The sequence below is a fragment of the Leopardus geoffroyi genome, chromosome B1 (assembly GCF_018350155.1).
Source record: "Leopardus geoffroyi isolate Oge1 chromosome B1, O.geoffroyi_Oge1_pat1.0, whole genome shotgun sequence".
NCBI lineage: Eukaryota > Metazoa > Chordata > Mammalia > Carnivora > Felidae > Leopardus > Leopardus geoffroyi.
Genome location: NC_059327.1, coordinates 39,377,760 through 39,393,482, shown reverse-complemented (window position 1 = coordinate 39,393,482; position 15,723 = coordinate 39,377,760). Strand labels below are relative to the sequence as shown.

General features: G+C 44.0%; 1 protein-coding gene across 2 annotated transcripts in view; it reads left to right on the top strand.

Annotated features, from left to right (window-relative positions):
* The first annotated feature begins 1,830 nt into the window (after positions 1-1,830).
* CSGALNACT1 (chondroitin sulfate N-acetylgalactosaminyltransferase 1) overlaps positions 1,831-15,723 on the top strand; it is a 341,572-nt gene continuing 327,679 nt past the window's right edge. The window contains exon 1 of one of the 2 annotated variants that reach the window (XM_045458327.1): positions 1,831-1,944. The gene's annotated coding sequence lies outside the window, so the exon portion shown is untranslated. The remainder of the gene's footprint in view (positions 1,945-15,723) is intronic. The other variant, XM_045458353.1, reaches the window with a different exon arrangement.

Below are 15,723 nucleotides of genomic sequence, written 5' to 3'. Positions count from 1 at the left end.
CGATGGGATTCCCTCTTCCACTTTCCACAAGCCAGTCCATGTGAACCTAGAATCTGAGTCCACAAGTGTGCCAGCATAGCAGCCCTTACTCAGGTCCTTGGCCCATCTTCCAAACCAGATTCCTCCCATTCACCCTATTATATAGAAATTCTGGAGACATCACTGAACAGAGAGATGGAAGAAAAGGAGGAAAGAAAATCAATGCTTTAACAACCCATCTATCAATACATGAAGGTATAGGAATGTTTTCATGACAGTGGGAAAGGCTCTGAAGGGGTTGCTTGATTACCCAGAATACTTGACTGTGCAGGCTCTAACCTTTACACAACTCACCTTTATACAAACTGCAACCTCCATGGGCCCTTCTGCACAAGGGGATCGTCATATGATTTGTCTCACCAGGTTGCTGTGAGACAATATAGGAGGATGCTTGGCCAATGACTTGTAACTCCATATATATGGATGCTAAGTTAACTATTTATAACCTCCGTAACCTTGCCACATTTTAGGGGCAACAGCACAACAGACATTGTGTTTTTCATTAATTTGATAAACACCTGCTTCTTCCCTCTTCGTGAAATCCCAGTCAAGTTGCTGTGGGGGCCTTATGTTACAAGGGTGATTAACTCACTCAAGAGGTGTGGGGTGGCTACAGAGCCATCTGAAGTCCCAGGGCAGCGTGGGTTGGAAGAAGGATGAACCTGGGTGTGTTAGGGAGTCCTAGTAGAAAGCAAGGCTTGTTTCAAGGATGCTTCTTGCCGGTACATACGTGCCTGCTAGCTGCTTGAGGACCGCCTGCTGACCACAGGACTCTTCCCCTGTGCCCACATAAAGTCTGGTGTCTGGAAATCTCCCATATGGAGTCTTTGAGCATTCTGCTGGTCAGATAGTAGAAAGGAGCACCACACTAGGACTGGCTTCTAGCTCTGGTTCTTCGAAGCCTCAGCCATGGGGACTCTACAAGGTGCATCTGTAAGTGGAGAGGTGACCTCTTTTGGCTGATTACCTCCTTCATCGTACTGAGAATTGGGGAACATAATACCCCAAAGTCCCTCTCCCTCAGAGTCCTGCTGGAGCACTTAAAAATAAAAGGCACCCAAGGCCCCAGGGAGTGTTTGCGGGTGTGTGCGTGTGCGCGTGAGGGGCTTTTACTACTCAATAGTCCACTTGCCGACTTCCATCCTTCTCCACCCTCCCCTCCTAGGCCTCCTCAGTGGCCATCAGGGATCCCTACAGACATCACTTCTCCACAGGAGTGGGGTCTCAGAGCCAAAGGGTTTCTGACCTTCGCTGTAAATAGAGATTCCTTAATGAAGATGTTACAAGTGACCAGGGCCGCTAAGGATTAACTCTCCGAAATCCAATTTACAAAGTTTTTGTAAGTAAGTCGGCCCATAGAGGGGAAGGCAGACCACTGGGTGTGGGAGGGAGCGGGCCTGGGAAACTCTGTCCAGAAAGAGGATCACACCCCACCGCCTCTCTCCCGGGGTACCGGCCGTGCCTCAGTGTCCCAGCCCCTTCTCTCCATTTCTCCACATCTCGGCGCCAGTCATCGCAGGGGACCCCTGGACTCCGGGCGTGCCCCCTGCAGATACCGGGCAGGCTTCGGCCAGGGCGCCCCGCTCCGACGGGGCAGAGGGACGCACTGCAGAGGGACGGCTGGGGAAGCGGGTGGGCGCAGCCAAGCGCGACCCCCGCCCTGCCGCTGCAGCGCGGGCTCACGGCCGCCGGGCTCCGACCCGGCGGTGGGGCGCCGGGGCTTGGCCGCGGTTCAGCCCGCCCGCCGCCGCCGCCGCCGCCGCTCCCCGCCCCCCGGGTCCCTGGAGGCTCCGCGGCTGCCGGAGCGGGAGGTGGAGCTGAGCCCGCGGCAGCCGCGCAGGAGGGAAAGTTCGGCGGCGGCAGGAGCAGCAGGGGCCGGCCCAGCAGCCCGGAGGGCGCCTCGGGGTGAGTCGGGTCCTCCTCCCGGGGCCGCCAGGCATGGTGCGCCGCGCGGGGGCGTCGGTGCTGCTCGCGGGTCCGCGCAGCTCCGCGCGGCTTCCTCGCGCTGCCCAGCCCGCGACCCCGGGTGGCTCGTGCTGCGGGGGGTAGACTGAGCCGCGCCCGGCCTCCAGCCGTTCCCGGCCGCGGGGGTGCTGCGGGCGCCGGCGGGGGAGGGGGTTCCGCGCTGCGGCGGGGGGCTGGGGCCGGGGCGGCTCGGCCCCGCGGAGGGCGCGGCGCCTTCAGGTGGACGCGCGAGGACGCGGAGCTGGCGACCAGGGAGGGTCCGCGGCCGCCGCGCGCCGGCGGTCACTTCGGCTTCGCCACCCTCTCTTGTGGCCTTTAGCTGTTTAATTGCTTTCTCGGGCATCTACTAAAAAAGTATCCTCACACGTGCCCGCGTGACTACTTTGCTGGTGTCGGTGTATTATTTTTGCGGTGATGGAGAGGGTGGAGGGGGCGTGCCGAGGGCGGCCAGTGGGCAGCGTGGTCTGCTGCCTGGCAGCGGGGCGGTGCGGAATGTGTTCGAGGGTCACCGCGATCCGCAGGATGCCCCGAGCAAGTGTTTCGTGCGGTCAGGGGAGAGAAGCTTTTCGAGGACGTGGTCTGGGGGGAGGTGAGAGTTTTAAAGGTCCGGGAGGAGGAGGAAAGCTGTACAAAGAGAAGGCAAAGTTGTTGTTTCCGCGACACTTCCTGCACCTGCACTACCGTCAATGATTTTGAAGTTATCTTTACATCGATGAGCGAAGAAAGAGCGATGGGAGAGGAAGAGATTTTCACAGCACTGTACATGCCGAAACAGTGAGGCTTGGGAAACACTAATGAATACTGGAGTGCTTATTTCGCAAACTCCACTCTTATTCTGATTTCAAAGCCTCGGACTAGTTTTTACTTAAATGTCGTTAGAGAGGTCTAGATAAAATAAAGATAATGAACTCCTCTTTCACATCGTTTTACTAGAATTTTAAACTTAATCCCACCGGATTCCTTGGATTTTGTTAACATAGTTCATACAAGAAAGCCATAATTACTGTAGTGTTACTTGCACAATGAGGATTAATAAGCCCTGTGCAGGATTAATAAGCCCTGTGCTGTCATGTTGCTAATGGGAAGGAGGGAAATCTTTCAAACTTGGAAATAGAAGCATAAAGGAAAAAAATAAAGCCTTAGTCATAAAAAAGTGACTCGAATACGTGTAATAGTGCATAATACGATATGGGATCCTGTGTTGTGTTCCCAGAGAATGTCAGTTCCTGGAAAGCAAGAGATGGGACATACCCAATAAATATTTAATAATTCCTTTGCATTGAATTACCATACTATATGTTTTCTAAATTATACAGTATTGAAATGCTTTAATTCTGTTCATCTTTGTGTTCCATATTTCATATGTCTGCTTGCAGGCTGGATTAATGGAGTTCAAAGCAAACTCTCAAACTTTGGGATTCACCAATTTATAGTGAAGTGAACATTTGCTTTGGTATCCCAGGTACCTGGGCTCCAAACAGCCTCTCCCATTTATTAACTGTATAACCTTGGGCAAGTCACTTACTCTTTCCCAGCCATGCTTTCCTATTTTGTAAAATGCCAGCAATATTCCTCACCTTATGGAGGTGTTAGGCAGAGTGAAATAACATTTAGGATCTTATCCCTGTGCCTGGAGCACAGTAAGTACTTTGTAAATGTTGTCTCTCCTTTGTCTTCCTTTATTTTCAGGAATCCTCAACTCTGGTATGTTTTCAACTTTTTTTTTTTTTTAATTTAAAAACCTTTCTGTGCAATCTTATTTTTCCATTCGTTCATGCATTCAACCTCATTTTGCTGAACAACTTCAGATGCTCCCCTTTATGAGTGTTTGAAAATGAGGAGAACACTTTGAGGGTGGGGTGGGCAGTACTTCAGGTTTTTACTGTTGGTAAGAACCCATTGTAAGGTCGTAATATGGTGAGTTGTACTTCTCAGTCTTCATATTATTCTAGCTGTCCTCAGTGTAACATGATTACATTGAAGAGGAAGCCCGGTGCAGGCGCTCATCTCTCCTGTTTACCCTGTCTCCGTGCCTGGCTCAGTGCCTAGCAGGGTGTAGGGGCTTAATAAACATCTGTCAATTTGAACACTGAATGTAATGAAGTTAGTCTTCAGGTCACATCCTTTTTTTTTTTTTTTTTTAATATATATTCCTGATGAAAGGACCTTGGGATTCTAAATGATAGCCCTACTATATTTTAAGGCTAATAGAGGTTATTAAAGAAGCAAAGCTCAGGTAGACTTTATTACCTATTGATTTTGCCCTCATGATGAAGCAGTCTTAGAAAATGGATAAAGCCAAGTTCAAGCAGCAGCTTCACCACTAGGGGCCTCCTCTGCCTAGTGTATCACCTTGGGTGGGCGTTTATTGCCATTATTCTGCCCTTTAAGATAGCAAAGGAATTTAACTAACTTGGTTTTTGACATGGAGTACTTTATTAGAAAAGGGCAACCTTGTGTGAAAAGCATTACCAAAGTCCTGAAAAGAAATGAAAGCTATCTTAAATGATGGATTCGGTACTATTTTAGAATAACTTTAAAGGTTTAAAGGAGATTTGAGAATTGGGCTTTTTACTTTGTACATCCTTATATTCAAACTTTTAGGAAAATTTTCTAAATAAATATATGATTTTGTTAGAGCATTTTCAAGTTTTTTTAGGTATGTCTTTGATGAAGCTTATTTTTACCTTTTAATGTGTTAAATTTCTTTTTAAATGTTTTTATTCATTTTTGAGACAGAGAGAGACAGGGCACGAGTAGGGGAGGGGAAGAGAGAGAGGGTGACACAGAATCTGAAGCAGGCTCCAGGCTCTGAGGTGTCAGCACAAAGCCCGACTCGGGGCTCAAACTCACAGACTGCGAGATCATGACCTGAGTCGAAGTCAGACACTCAACTGTCTGAGCCACCCAGGCTCCCCTTTTAATGTGTTTAAAATTGCTTTATTTCCTAAACAGGTACTTGTAGCACTAATAATAATACAAATTTTTCTTCAGGAATGTTATCCTGCTAGTAGGAGCTTCTCGTCTCTCTCTCTTTTATTTTTAAAGAGGCCACATTAAATTCCACCTTTTTTTTTTTTTTTTAATTTTTTTTTTTCAACGTGTATTTATTTTTTTTTGGGACAGAGAGAGACAGAGCATGAACGGGGGAGGGGCAGAGAGAGAGGGAGACACAGAATCGGAAACAGGCTCCAGGCTCTGAGCCATCAGCCCAGAGCCCGACGCGGGGCTCGAACTCACGGGCCGCGAGATCGTGACCTGGCTGAAGTCGGACGCTTAACCGACTGCGCCACCCAGGCGCCCCTAAATTCCACCTTTAAAAAATATGTTTCATTACATTCCAAGACACATTATTGAAAGGCATTTTTCTTCTGTGAGGTTTTGAAAAGAGCTCTTATTTCAAAATTCTAATCTGAATGAAGTTAGTCATTGAGACTGTTGAACAACTCAAAGGTGTGTTGGTGTTTTTGTCAGATGTAATTTGCTATTTGGTAGAAAAAATACTGACAATGTATGTAAGCAAACATTATTACTGAAAATATTGCCATATTGTTTGCAAGTGAATAAGATAATATTATATTCCAGGTTTTCTGTGAAATTTAATTACAGTGTCAAACTAAACACTGTTAGTCTGTAAAGTAAAATTAACAACAGTTAGAGAAGAGTTCAGAGCATTGCATTGTAGGCCCAACCTCTTGCCAAGGGATTTCTTCTCTTAGCAGGAAGTCTCTGAGTTCAAAAAATTATCAGATATCCAATTCTTTATTTTTTAAAAAATTTTCTTATTTTTAAAAATGTTTATTCACTTCTGAGAGAGAGAGAGAGAGAGATATGGAGAGAACATGAGTGGGGAGGGGCAGAGAGAGAGAGGGAGACAGAATCCGAAGCAGGCTCCAGGCTCCAGAGCTGTCAACACAGAGCCCAATGCGCTGAGAGATCTCATGCACTGAGAGATCATGACCTGAGCCGAAGTCGGATGCTTAACCGACTAAGCCACCCAGGTGTCCCTCAGACATCAAATTCTGATTTTTATATGGTGGGATTTTAAAACAAGGCAATCTGATTTTCACTGTTTTTCCACCAAGGTCTAGATCTGGACTCTTTAGGGAATAACTTTTAGGAATAACTTTTGTGTAAAGGTCATAGATAATTTATATTATCACTTTTCTTTAAGTGAAACACGTTTGGATTATTTTTAGGATTCTGAGCACATCAAAAGGTTACACAGATCTCATTTGCATAAACTAATGCTTCTCCAGAACTGCAAGAGTATTGTTTTTACCCTCATACATCCAGCTGGTAAAGGTGTGGCGTCCCCCTGTCTCTCCTTCCCCCGCTGAAGCTGGGTCTAAGCCACAATGATAGGTATAGAGCCAGATCCAGGATGAATTTTCATTTGGGCAAGAGCCCCTGACCTGACCAAGATTGCAGATGCTTGAGGAAATGAACATCTTTATACCTGGGAGTATTTTTAGGAACCTGCACTGGGGAAGTGCCTCCTGGAGGGACGGAAACGGCAACTGTGTGCTGGAGTTTGCAGTGGCGTATTTGGAACCCATTACTTAGTGAAACATTACTTTGCCACACAGATAATTTTTGTTGTTGTTTTTAGACAGTGCAGAACCTAACATTTGGGTATCCTGGGGTCAGATATGGTACTTTCATTATCAGACACAGAGACATTTGAGTTGATGGAGAAAGAGGGAAACAGGAAGCAGGGAAGAGGTAGGTAGGAATTGTCTATTTATACCCAACAAGAGAGTCTACCTTCTTTTCATGTTCCCACGTGGTCCATGGCTGCGCAGCTTAATAAGAAGTGTTGTTCACTGGTGATTTTGAGGTTTACTCATCTACTGTGTTGAGGCAGTTACTGAAATGATGATCTTCAACTTCAGGTCCTGGGTACTCCCCAAAGTGACTTTCTACTCCTGTCTCCCATTTGTTAGAAACTTGCTAACTTTAGTGTATCAGTTAATACATGTAAACACAGCTGCTGCTAGCCCGCGAGGTACCTCTTTATGGTGGACGACCCATGCCAGTGGATTGGGCTTCAGCCGCATTCACTTGCGGCTGGGCTCTCTTGTGCGGCACAGTGTATACAACTGTGTGTGATGCTCTTGTCTGGAGAAGTGGTTAGACCAGTGCCTGGCACATAGTTCATACCACTGTTGGTGGTGGTTGTTACTATTTTAGTATTATTACCTATGGTATTGCTTGATGATCATTGTAGTTCCACGGTAATCTGAAATAGACGATTCAGGTGAATTTAGTGCTTATAACATTTGCAGAGGTAAGTGATTCATGTCGGGTTTCTTGTTGCACTTCTGTTAGAGTTCTCCTCAGGGGATAAAATGGCTACCACTTAGGGCCACTGAACCACACAGCAGCTGCTCTGCTAAGTGTGGGCCACGAGCCTCTCATTTAATCAGCATAATCACCTTAAGAAACAGGCACTATTAGTGTTTGCATCTTACAGGTGAGGGTTTGGAGAGGTGTGTTACTTGTCCTAGGTCAGTTTGTAAGTTCTCCGCCTGGGCCGGGAGTTCACATCTGCCAGGTCTGACTCTAGGACTTGAGCTCATAACCTCTGTGCCATCTTCGAGGATGTGGAGAAAGAAGAACCCTCTTGCACTGTTGGTGGGAATGCAAACTGGTGCAGCCACTCAGGAAACAGGGAGTTTCCTCAAAAAGTTAAAAATAGAAGTATCCTACAATCCAGCAATCACCCTACTAGTTATTTACCCAAAGGATACAAAAATACTGATTCAAAGGGACACATGTACCCCAATGTTTATAGCAGCATTGTCTACAATAGTCAAAGTATGGAAACACCCCAAGATTGATGAATGGATAAAGAAGATGTATATGATGAAATATTACTCAACCATAAAAAAGAATGAAAGAATGAAATCTTGCCATTTGCAACAACGTGGATGGATGTAGAGAATATTATGCTACGTGAAATAAATCAGAAAAAGGCAAATACCAGCTGATTTCACTCATATGTGGTATTTAAGAAACAAAACAAATGAGCAAAGGGGAAAAAAAGAGAGGAAAACCAAGTGACAGTTTATTAACTATAGAGAACAAATTGATGGTTAACAGAGGGGAGGTGGGTGGGCAGAGATGGGTTAATAGGCAATGGAGATTAAGTAGTACACTGTGATGGGCACTGGGTGATGTAAGAGAGTGTTGAATCACTGTACACCCGAAACTAATATTACACTGTATGTTAACTAACTGGAATTTAAATAGAAGCTTAGAAAACCTCTGTGCCGTCTTTTCTGGCATGAGTACTCAGTGAATTGGCAGTCCAGAAAACATCTTAGTGTTCTGAGGGTTAACAAAACATGAAAACTTTGATTTTCCTTAGATTGTTGTACTTATATCTACTTCTGGGCATGACAGAGCAAGATGACAAATGAATTTTTATCAGGAAGTCTACTTCAGCACTTTTTATTTATAGATTTTTATGTGTAGCTTTTTCTTGGAGCTCAAAATACAGTACAATGTGGTACAACTTATTTCTGTACGACATTTAACTTCTTATCAAGGCACTTTGCGGGCTTCTTGTAAGGAGAATATATGAATAAAATCAAGTGTGTGGGTTGCAGAATATTAAAGTGTGAAGGCTGGAATCAACCATTCATGCATTCATCCAACACATATTTATTATTCCCCTCTTAGCTGAAGGCACTCTGCTGGACACTACAGAAATGGCAAGTTGTGGAAGATCTCAGTAGGGAGGAAAGCATTTGAGCCTTGGGAGCTGGGCAATCCCGGGCTTTGAATCCCAGCTCCACCACTGACTGACTGGGGCTCCTGGTCCCATCATTGAACATCTCTGAGGTTTAGTTTGTTTGTGTGCCTAGTGAGGCTAATAATAATATCTTATAGGCTGTTGCAAGAATAAAAGGAGCTGTAAAGGGGAAGAGCAAAGCCACCAGACATAGTAGGTGCTACGGATAACGGCACTCTTCCCCTCCATCCTTCATATATGTCTCTTTTTGCCCTCTCCCTTCTCTCTCCTACTGCCTCCTGGCTTAGAGGGCGTGTGGAAGAGATGAAAATATCTACGTTCAAGGTAGGCTGTGATGAATTCTTCTAAAATGTCAATTTCTGGTTCTCCCTCTTGAGGCCTGGGACAGACCTGGTGTTGGGTGATCCGTGAGCTGGTGCCAGTGTAGGATTTGTGTCACCCTGGATTGCCACCCAGGCTGGCCAGAAGGGTATGAATTCAGGAGGCAAAGGCAGCTTGGAGCCCAGGATAAGGGCCTATGGTTTAGAATACGGTTGGGATCCAAGGAGTGTGTGTGAGGCTATTTTGAGGAGTAGCTGAGAACTCAGGTCTCATGAAAACTGGAACAAACCAGAAATGAAATTGGAGGTGGGCTGCATAGAAAGGGTCTGGGATCTAGATAGAGAGCAAGGCAAAAACATGAGCAGCTTATTCTTGAGGGACACATGGTTGAGTCACGTGGCTTTAGGCTGGGTGGGCTCTGATGAGGAGCTAGGAAGAGGTCTGCAGCCTGTCTGCATCCCCACGTTGGTGCATTGCCTATTAGATGCCTCTAGCTCCTTGGTCTCCCTACTGCAGGGTTTTTCCAAAAGCAGTGCATCCTCTTTTAGCAAGGAGCTAAGTAAAAATTATTAGTTGTTGCCAGTTCTCCTCCAGGTCTTTGAGAGGTAGCTGGAACCACAGGAAAATAAGCTGTTCTTTTGGTTCCCAGTCAGAGATTTGGTTACATACACCCAGATCTGTTTCACAGAAAGGCAGGGAGCCAGGTCCATGGGGCCCAGGATAGAGTCCTGTTGGCATTTCTGTAGAGTGGGCTGTGTTGTAAGATCAGGGAGTGTTTTTAGAGAGATGTTCCTAGTGGTTTTATGGTAACGAGCCACCTTGTTTGGTGTCCAGGGCAGATGCTGTGTGCGGTAGGGAGGGAATGCGGGTTTTACAAAATCATTACAGTTCGCAATGTCTGCCTCAGCCAGGGAGCAGGAGGCCTTGACTCATTATTTATTATGTGTTGGCACATAAGCATAAACCAGTCCTTCTGTGAATAAGCAAACAGAACCTGCCCAGGTGCAAAAGAAGCTTGATTCAGGGTTTTTTAAAAATGCAAAACATTTAGAAACAGTATTGAATTGGGGAACAGTTTGTTAAAAGCAAGTTACTGTAACTTTCAAAAGCCCATTTTATAGAATTAATAGAGCGTCTTGAAATGAAATGACCAAGCAAACTTAAAAAAAAAACAAGTGGGGCGCCTGGGTGGCGCAGTCAGTTCAACTTCCGACTTTGGCTCAGATCATGATCTCCTGGTTTGTGAGTCGAGCCCCACGTAGGGCTCTGTGCTGACAGCTCAGAGCCTGGAGCCTGCTTCGGCTTCTGTGTCTCATTCTCTCTCTGCGCCCCCCCCCCCCCCCCCCGCTTGTGCTCTGTTTCTCTCAAAAATAAATAAATGTAAAAAAAGTATTAAAAAAACAAGAGAAGGATAGCTTGGTGGGAAGAAGAATAGTACCTGAAATGAAATCCAAGTTAGTTCATATGGTTCTTGGGAAGATTAGGGGAATGAATGTGTACACTGAGCCCTTGAATAAGTGAGAAAATGCAGGAAACAGTGAACTGCATAAGGAAGCAACACTTCAACGAATGGGTTTGGCCATTGGAGTCCATTCACCCAGCCTTACAGCTCCACTCTCTCTTAACTATGTGATCTTGGGCAACTTACTTAATTCTTTTTTTTTTTTTTTAATATTTATTTTTGAGAGAGAGAGGGGGCGGGGGGAGACACAGAGTCTGGAGCGGGCTCCAGGCTCTGAGCTGTCAGCCCAGAGCCTGATGTGGGGCTTGAACTCACAACTGCCAGATCATGACCTGAGCCGAAGTCAGATGCTTAACTGAGCCACCCAGGTGCCCCAACTTACTTAATTCTTTAGATCCCACTTTTCTCATCTATAAAATGAGGGTAATAGTTCTTATCTTACTGGATGGTGTGCTTATTGGATTGATTTAGATAACGTATGTAAACTGCTTAGCATATGGTAATAAATCATACACATCAGCTGTTATTACTACACGAACACACAGGAAGGAAGCATGGAAGAGAAAACAAGGATCAAGGAGCATTTGGAAGGCTAGAAGGAGCATTCTGTATTTGCCATGGACCCTGAATTTCTAATTCTACTCTTGGAAAGTTTTAATGTCTTAAGTTCTAGATGATTATAATCAAATATGTCTTGAACACCTACTGTGTATATGTCACTGTGATAAGATGATTGGGGGTGGCCACTAATCCCAGAAAACCACCTTTGATATCCTTATGTAACTTACAGTTTTTGACTGAGAGGAGCAAGATGGTGACTGAGACTTAATGTTGAAATAATGTTGAAATAATGGATTCCTAGTGTTCCTTGGCTACTTTATTATTATTTTTATTATTTTTTTTGTGATTTTTAAAAATATAATTTATTATCAAATTGGCTAACATACAGTGTGTACAGTGTGCTCTTGGTTTTGGGGGTAGATTCCCGTGGTTCATCACTTACATGCAACACCCAGTGCTTATCCCAACAAGTGCCCTCCTCAATGCCCATCACCCATTTCCCCCTCTCCCCCCACAATTAACTCTCAGTTTGTTCTCTATATTTAGGAGTATCTTATGGTTTGCCCCCCTCCTTCTCTGTAACTATTTTTTTCCCCTTCCCTTCCCCTATGGTCTTCTGTTAAGTTTCTCAAGTTTCACACATGTCCTTCTCTGACTGACTTATTTCACTTAGCATAATACTTTCCAGTTCCATCCACGTTGCTACAAATAGCATGATTTCATTCTTTCTCGTTGTCCCTTGGCTATTTTAATTAGGTGTCCAAAAGAGAATAGCTGTCCTTTTCTTATTTCCCATCTATTCTGTATACAAATGGATAGGAAATAAGTACTTCTTCTTGGGCCATCATAGATGTGACTCAAAACACCCATGATACCTTTGGATATCTTATTTGCATAGACGTAAGATTTATTTAAATATTATCTGTAGTTACATAATGAGGAACCAAGGGAGGAGACTTGTGTTTTGTTGGGGGGTGGGAGGGAGGGAGGAGTTTCTTTGGATGTACCTATGCCCTGCACGCTCGGGCTTTAATCGAAAGCATGTTCTTTGGTGGGAGATTCCTTTTGTTTTTTCACTAAATTCATGGCCCATAGATTTCTGGGCCTGAATAACTGGAGTGAGCTCAGTTTGAGGAATGTGTGTGTGTATGTATCTCTCTTCCAGATGGAGGTGTCGACAAGTTGCTCCAGAAGGAGACTAGATTAGTGGAGGAAGGGTTCCAGAACTGACTCACTCTGTGGCCACGAACACATTCTTAATCCCTAAAGTAGGAATTTACTCATTGAGGCCCAGGGGTCATTTGAATGCAAAGCAATGAAATTTATGGACTGTGAATGGATTCATCAATCCAAATGGTGGTTGAAGCCAAAATCTGAGCATGAAACTAGTAATTCTGTTGGATCAAGTAAGCTGATCCAACATCTTGGGTCTTGAGTTGTCTCAAAATGTTTTTTATGTGTTTTCTTTCTTTCTTTTTTTTTTAAGAGAGTATATATTGTCCACTTAAGTAATTAAAAATCCTGAGGATGTTTTCTATGCGTATCCTTGGGAATACAAGAAAATTTATCCAATTTCACTGGAATTACCTTTTTGTCTGCCTCTGAGAATGAGTCTGGACCAATCCCTGGGTCATTATTAGTGTGGATAATACAGGCCATGAGAATATTTATTTAGACCCTTTATGCAGGGCAGGTATTTTCATGCTCATGTTCTGGGGGAAATGAGGTAGGAGTAGTTGCAGGAACTGTAAGCTTTTTAGGTTCTCTCCCACTCAAGACAGTGGCTTCAGAACCCAACTGTAGAAATTATTTGCTCGCTGACTGCCTGGACTGTGCTTTCTTTTCCATCCTTTGAAGATGGTGAATTTCATTGATGGCCAAAGGGTGACAAGTGAGTGTTTATACTTTTCACCGGAGTGGGGGCAGGTGGGTGGGTGCTGGTCCTTTATAGAACCTTCTGATTGCCTGAAAGCATGACGGGTTGTTTATTTGGCTTGTGGAGATGGTCCAGCTTAGGGTGAAGATGCATGGGAGGCACCTGCTTCTTTAGATTCCTTTCCCTGGTCTCCATAAGTGACTGTTTGCTTATTCTTGGGGCAAATGTTATGCCAGTGTGAAATGGACAGGTATTACTGCTATTCTTTTTTTTTTTTTTTTTTTTTTAACATTTATTTATTTTTTCAACAGAGAGAGAGACAGACCATGAACGGGGGAGGGTCAGAGAAAGGGAGACACAGAATCTGAAACAGGCTCCAGGCTCTGAGCTGTTAGCACAGAGCCCGACGCGGGACTCAAACTCACGGACGGACCGCGAGATCATGACCTGAGCCGAAGTCGGCCGCTCAACCGACTGAGCCACCCAGGCGCCCCTTCTGCTATTCTTAATCACGTAGGAATGAGAGTCAGAGAATGAATGGAGAAGCTTTTAATAAAGCTGGCCAGGTTAATTTATTTTATCTAGATGAATTAGAAATCTTTGAAATGGCAATACTGTATATTTGAAAGGGACACATGGACCCTGGAGGATTTGAAGACTTCATTTAATAGTCTTGTTCATGACTTGCTGGGGTTAGAAGTAATGGGGGAACCATTGGTTAACAAAAATCCATTACCAGAAATAATGTCATCTCTGAAATTGCTTGGTTTAATATCAGTATTTTGCAGAAATAATAGCATCTTAGGTACCATGGCCATCTGGTTGGTAATTTTAGGTGCCCCTACAATGATACACCACCTGCCCATTCTCAGATTTAGAATCTGGTTATGGAACTCCTTCTGTGTGCTTGGTACTGTGCTCAGGGCTAGAGATAGAGATGAAAAGATGGGTTTCTGACCTCAAGGAGCTCACAGGACAGTGTAATACAAAGAAGGGAATATATCCTCAAGCTATGGCTTAATGACATGTGGAACATCTTCCCTGGGGCTAGTAAGCTCTTAGTGCCCACTGCAAGTCCAAGGGGATTGTTTTTTATTTCCTGTTGACTCTACAACATCACAAATGGAAATAACATCAAAAGCTTCATGAATCAAATTGGTTCTAAATGTTCCAGCTTCATCTATACACATCTAGCTAGGTTAAGATTTGAAATCTTTTGTTCTCTGCACTTCAAATCCATGATCTTTCTGGAAACACTCGGTAAGAATAGTTCTGGAGGAGTTTGTTTGGGGACACAAATAAAAAATGGGATTATTTGTGCCAAGGAGAGGTAAGATGTGGATATGGGTATCATTGCAGCCAAGTCAAGGTTGAATAATTGGTTTTTCGATTAAAATGAGGCCCATTTTATCCTGGGAATTCAGAAATGCAGAAGCTTAGGAAGAAATCTATTATGTGCTAAACACTATTTGAAGCACTTTATTTGTGGAGTTTCTTTAAACCCATGCAAAAATATTTGAAGAGCTATTTATATAGATGAAATATGTTGGCTGGGTCAGATGACTATGACAGGCAGAACCAGCATTTGAACACAGATGTGTTTGCCATGAAAGCTCCTTCTCCCAAGGCTGTCGTAGTACCTCCCTAGGTACCCACACGATGGTGGGCACTGTAGCTGCTTTTATGCCCTCCTTGGACAAGTCTGTAGACTCTTGGAGCATTGGGACCATAGTTTACACAGTTTTCCGATACATTCCAAGGAGTGTGTAGCACAGTGTGTAGGCACATAGGTTCTCTGTAAATATGCATGGAATTAACAAATGTAGCAATTTAAAAGTCTTAGCAAGCATCTGGGTTCATGAATGGGCATGTTGCCTTCTAGGATCTTTGTATCTGCATGCAAAGCTGGCCTTGGAGAGACCAAGCAGATAACCCACCCTCAGAAATCTCTTACTATAATTTGCAGTTCATAAGTGTGCCTATTTTTTAACTATATTCCTGCATACTGTTTGCTTACTTCATGTTTTCTTAAAAGCTTAATATAAACAAATTATGTATTCATAATCTTGTGGCAGGCTAGGTGGATTTAATAGAGTCAGGAAAGCTTCCAACGTATTAAGTGTTCTTGAAGGTAATAAAAAGGAGGACTAATTATCTCACTGAAAAGGTTATAACAGAGATGTTGGACATCTTGACTCAGTGGGATTTTTGACAGCAGCAAAAGTAGTTAAGAAAAGATAGCTTTGAGAAACAGCAAAGATGAGTTTTAAACCTAGTTATTTTATTAAATCTATGGTGTGGGTGTATCTATAAGCAAGAGGACATAACTAAATAATGAATGCATCGTGTCTGAGGTTGGAATGGTAATTTGAAAGTACGTGGCTGGTGTTCACAGTTGGAGCCTGTGAGATTTTACATTTAATGATTGTACCTTTCCCGGAGCCATCTGTCTCTCTCTTTAATAAGCAATATCCCTTATCAGGTCTGATTTGTGTACATTGATTACACCATTATACTTGTTAAATATTAAAGCATTTTTCCCCTTGTGTGAAGTCTAATTAGGCAAAGTGTTCAGTGCAAGCTTGGCATTATCATTCAGAATAACAGCCTGGTCATTACCTACGACAGACCTCAGCTTCCTGGATCATTTGTCCCGCCATCAGAGTCTGGTATACCAAATATAGTGCCTGAAAGTTTGATGAGAGTTTTGGCACTGTTGGGCCATTAAGAAGGGTCATG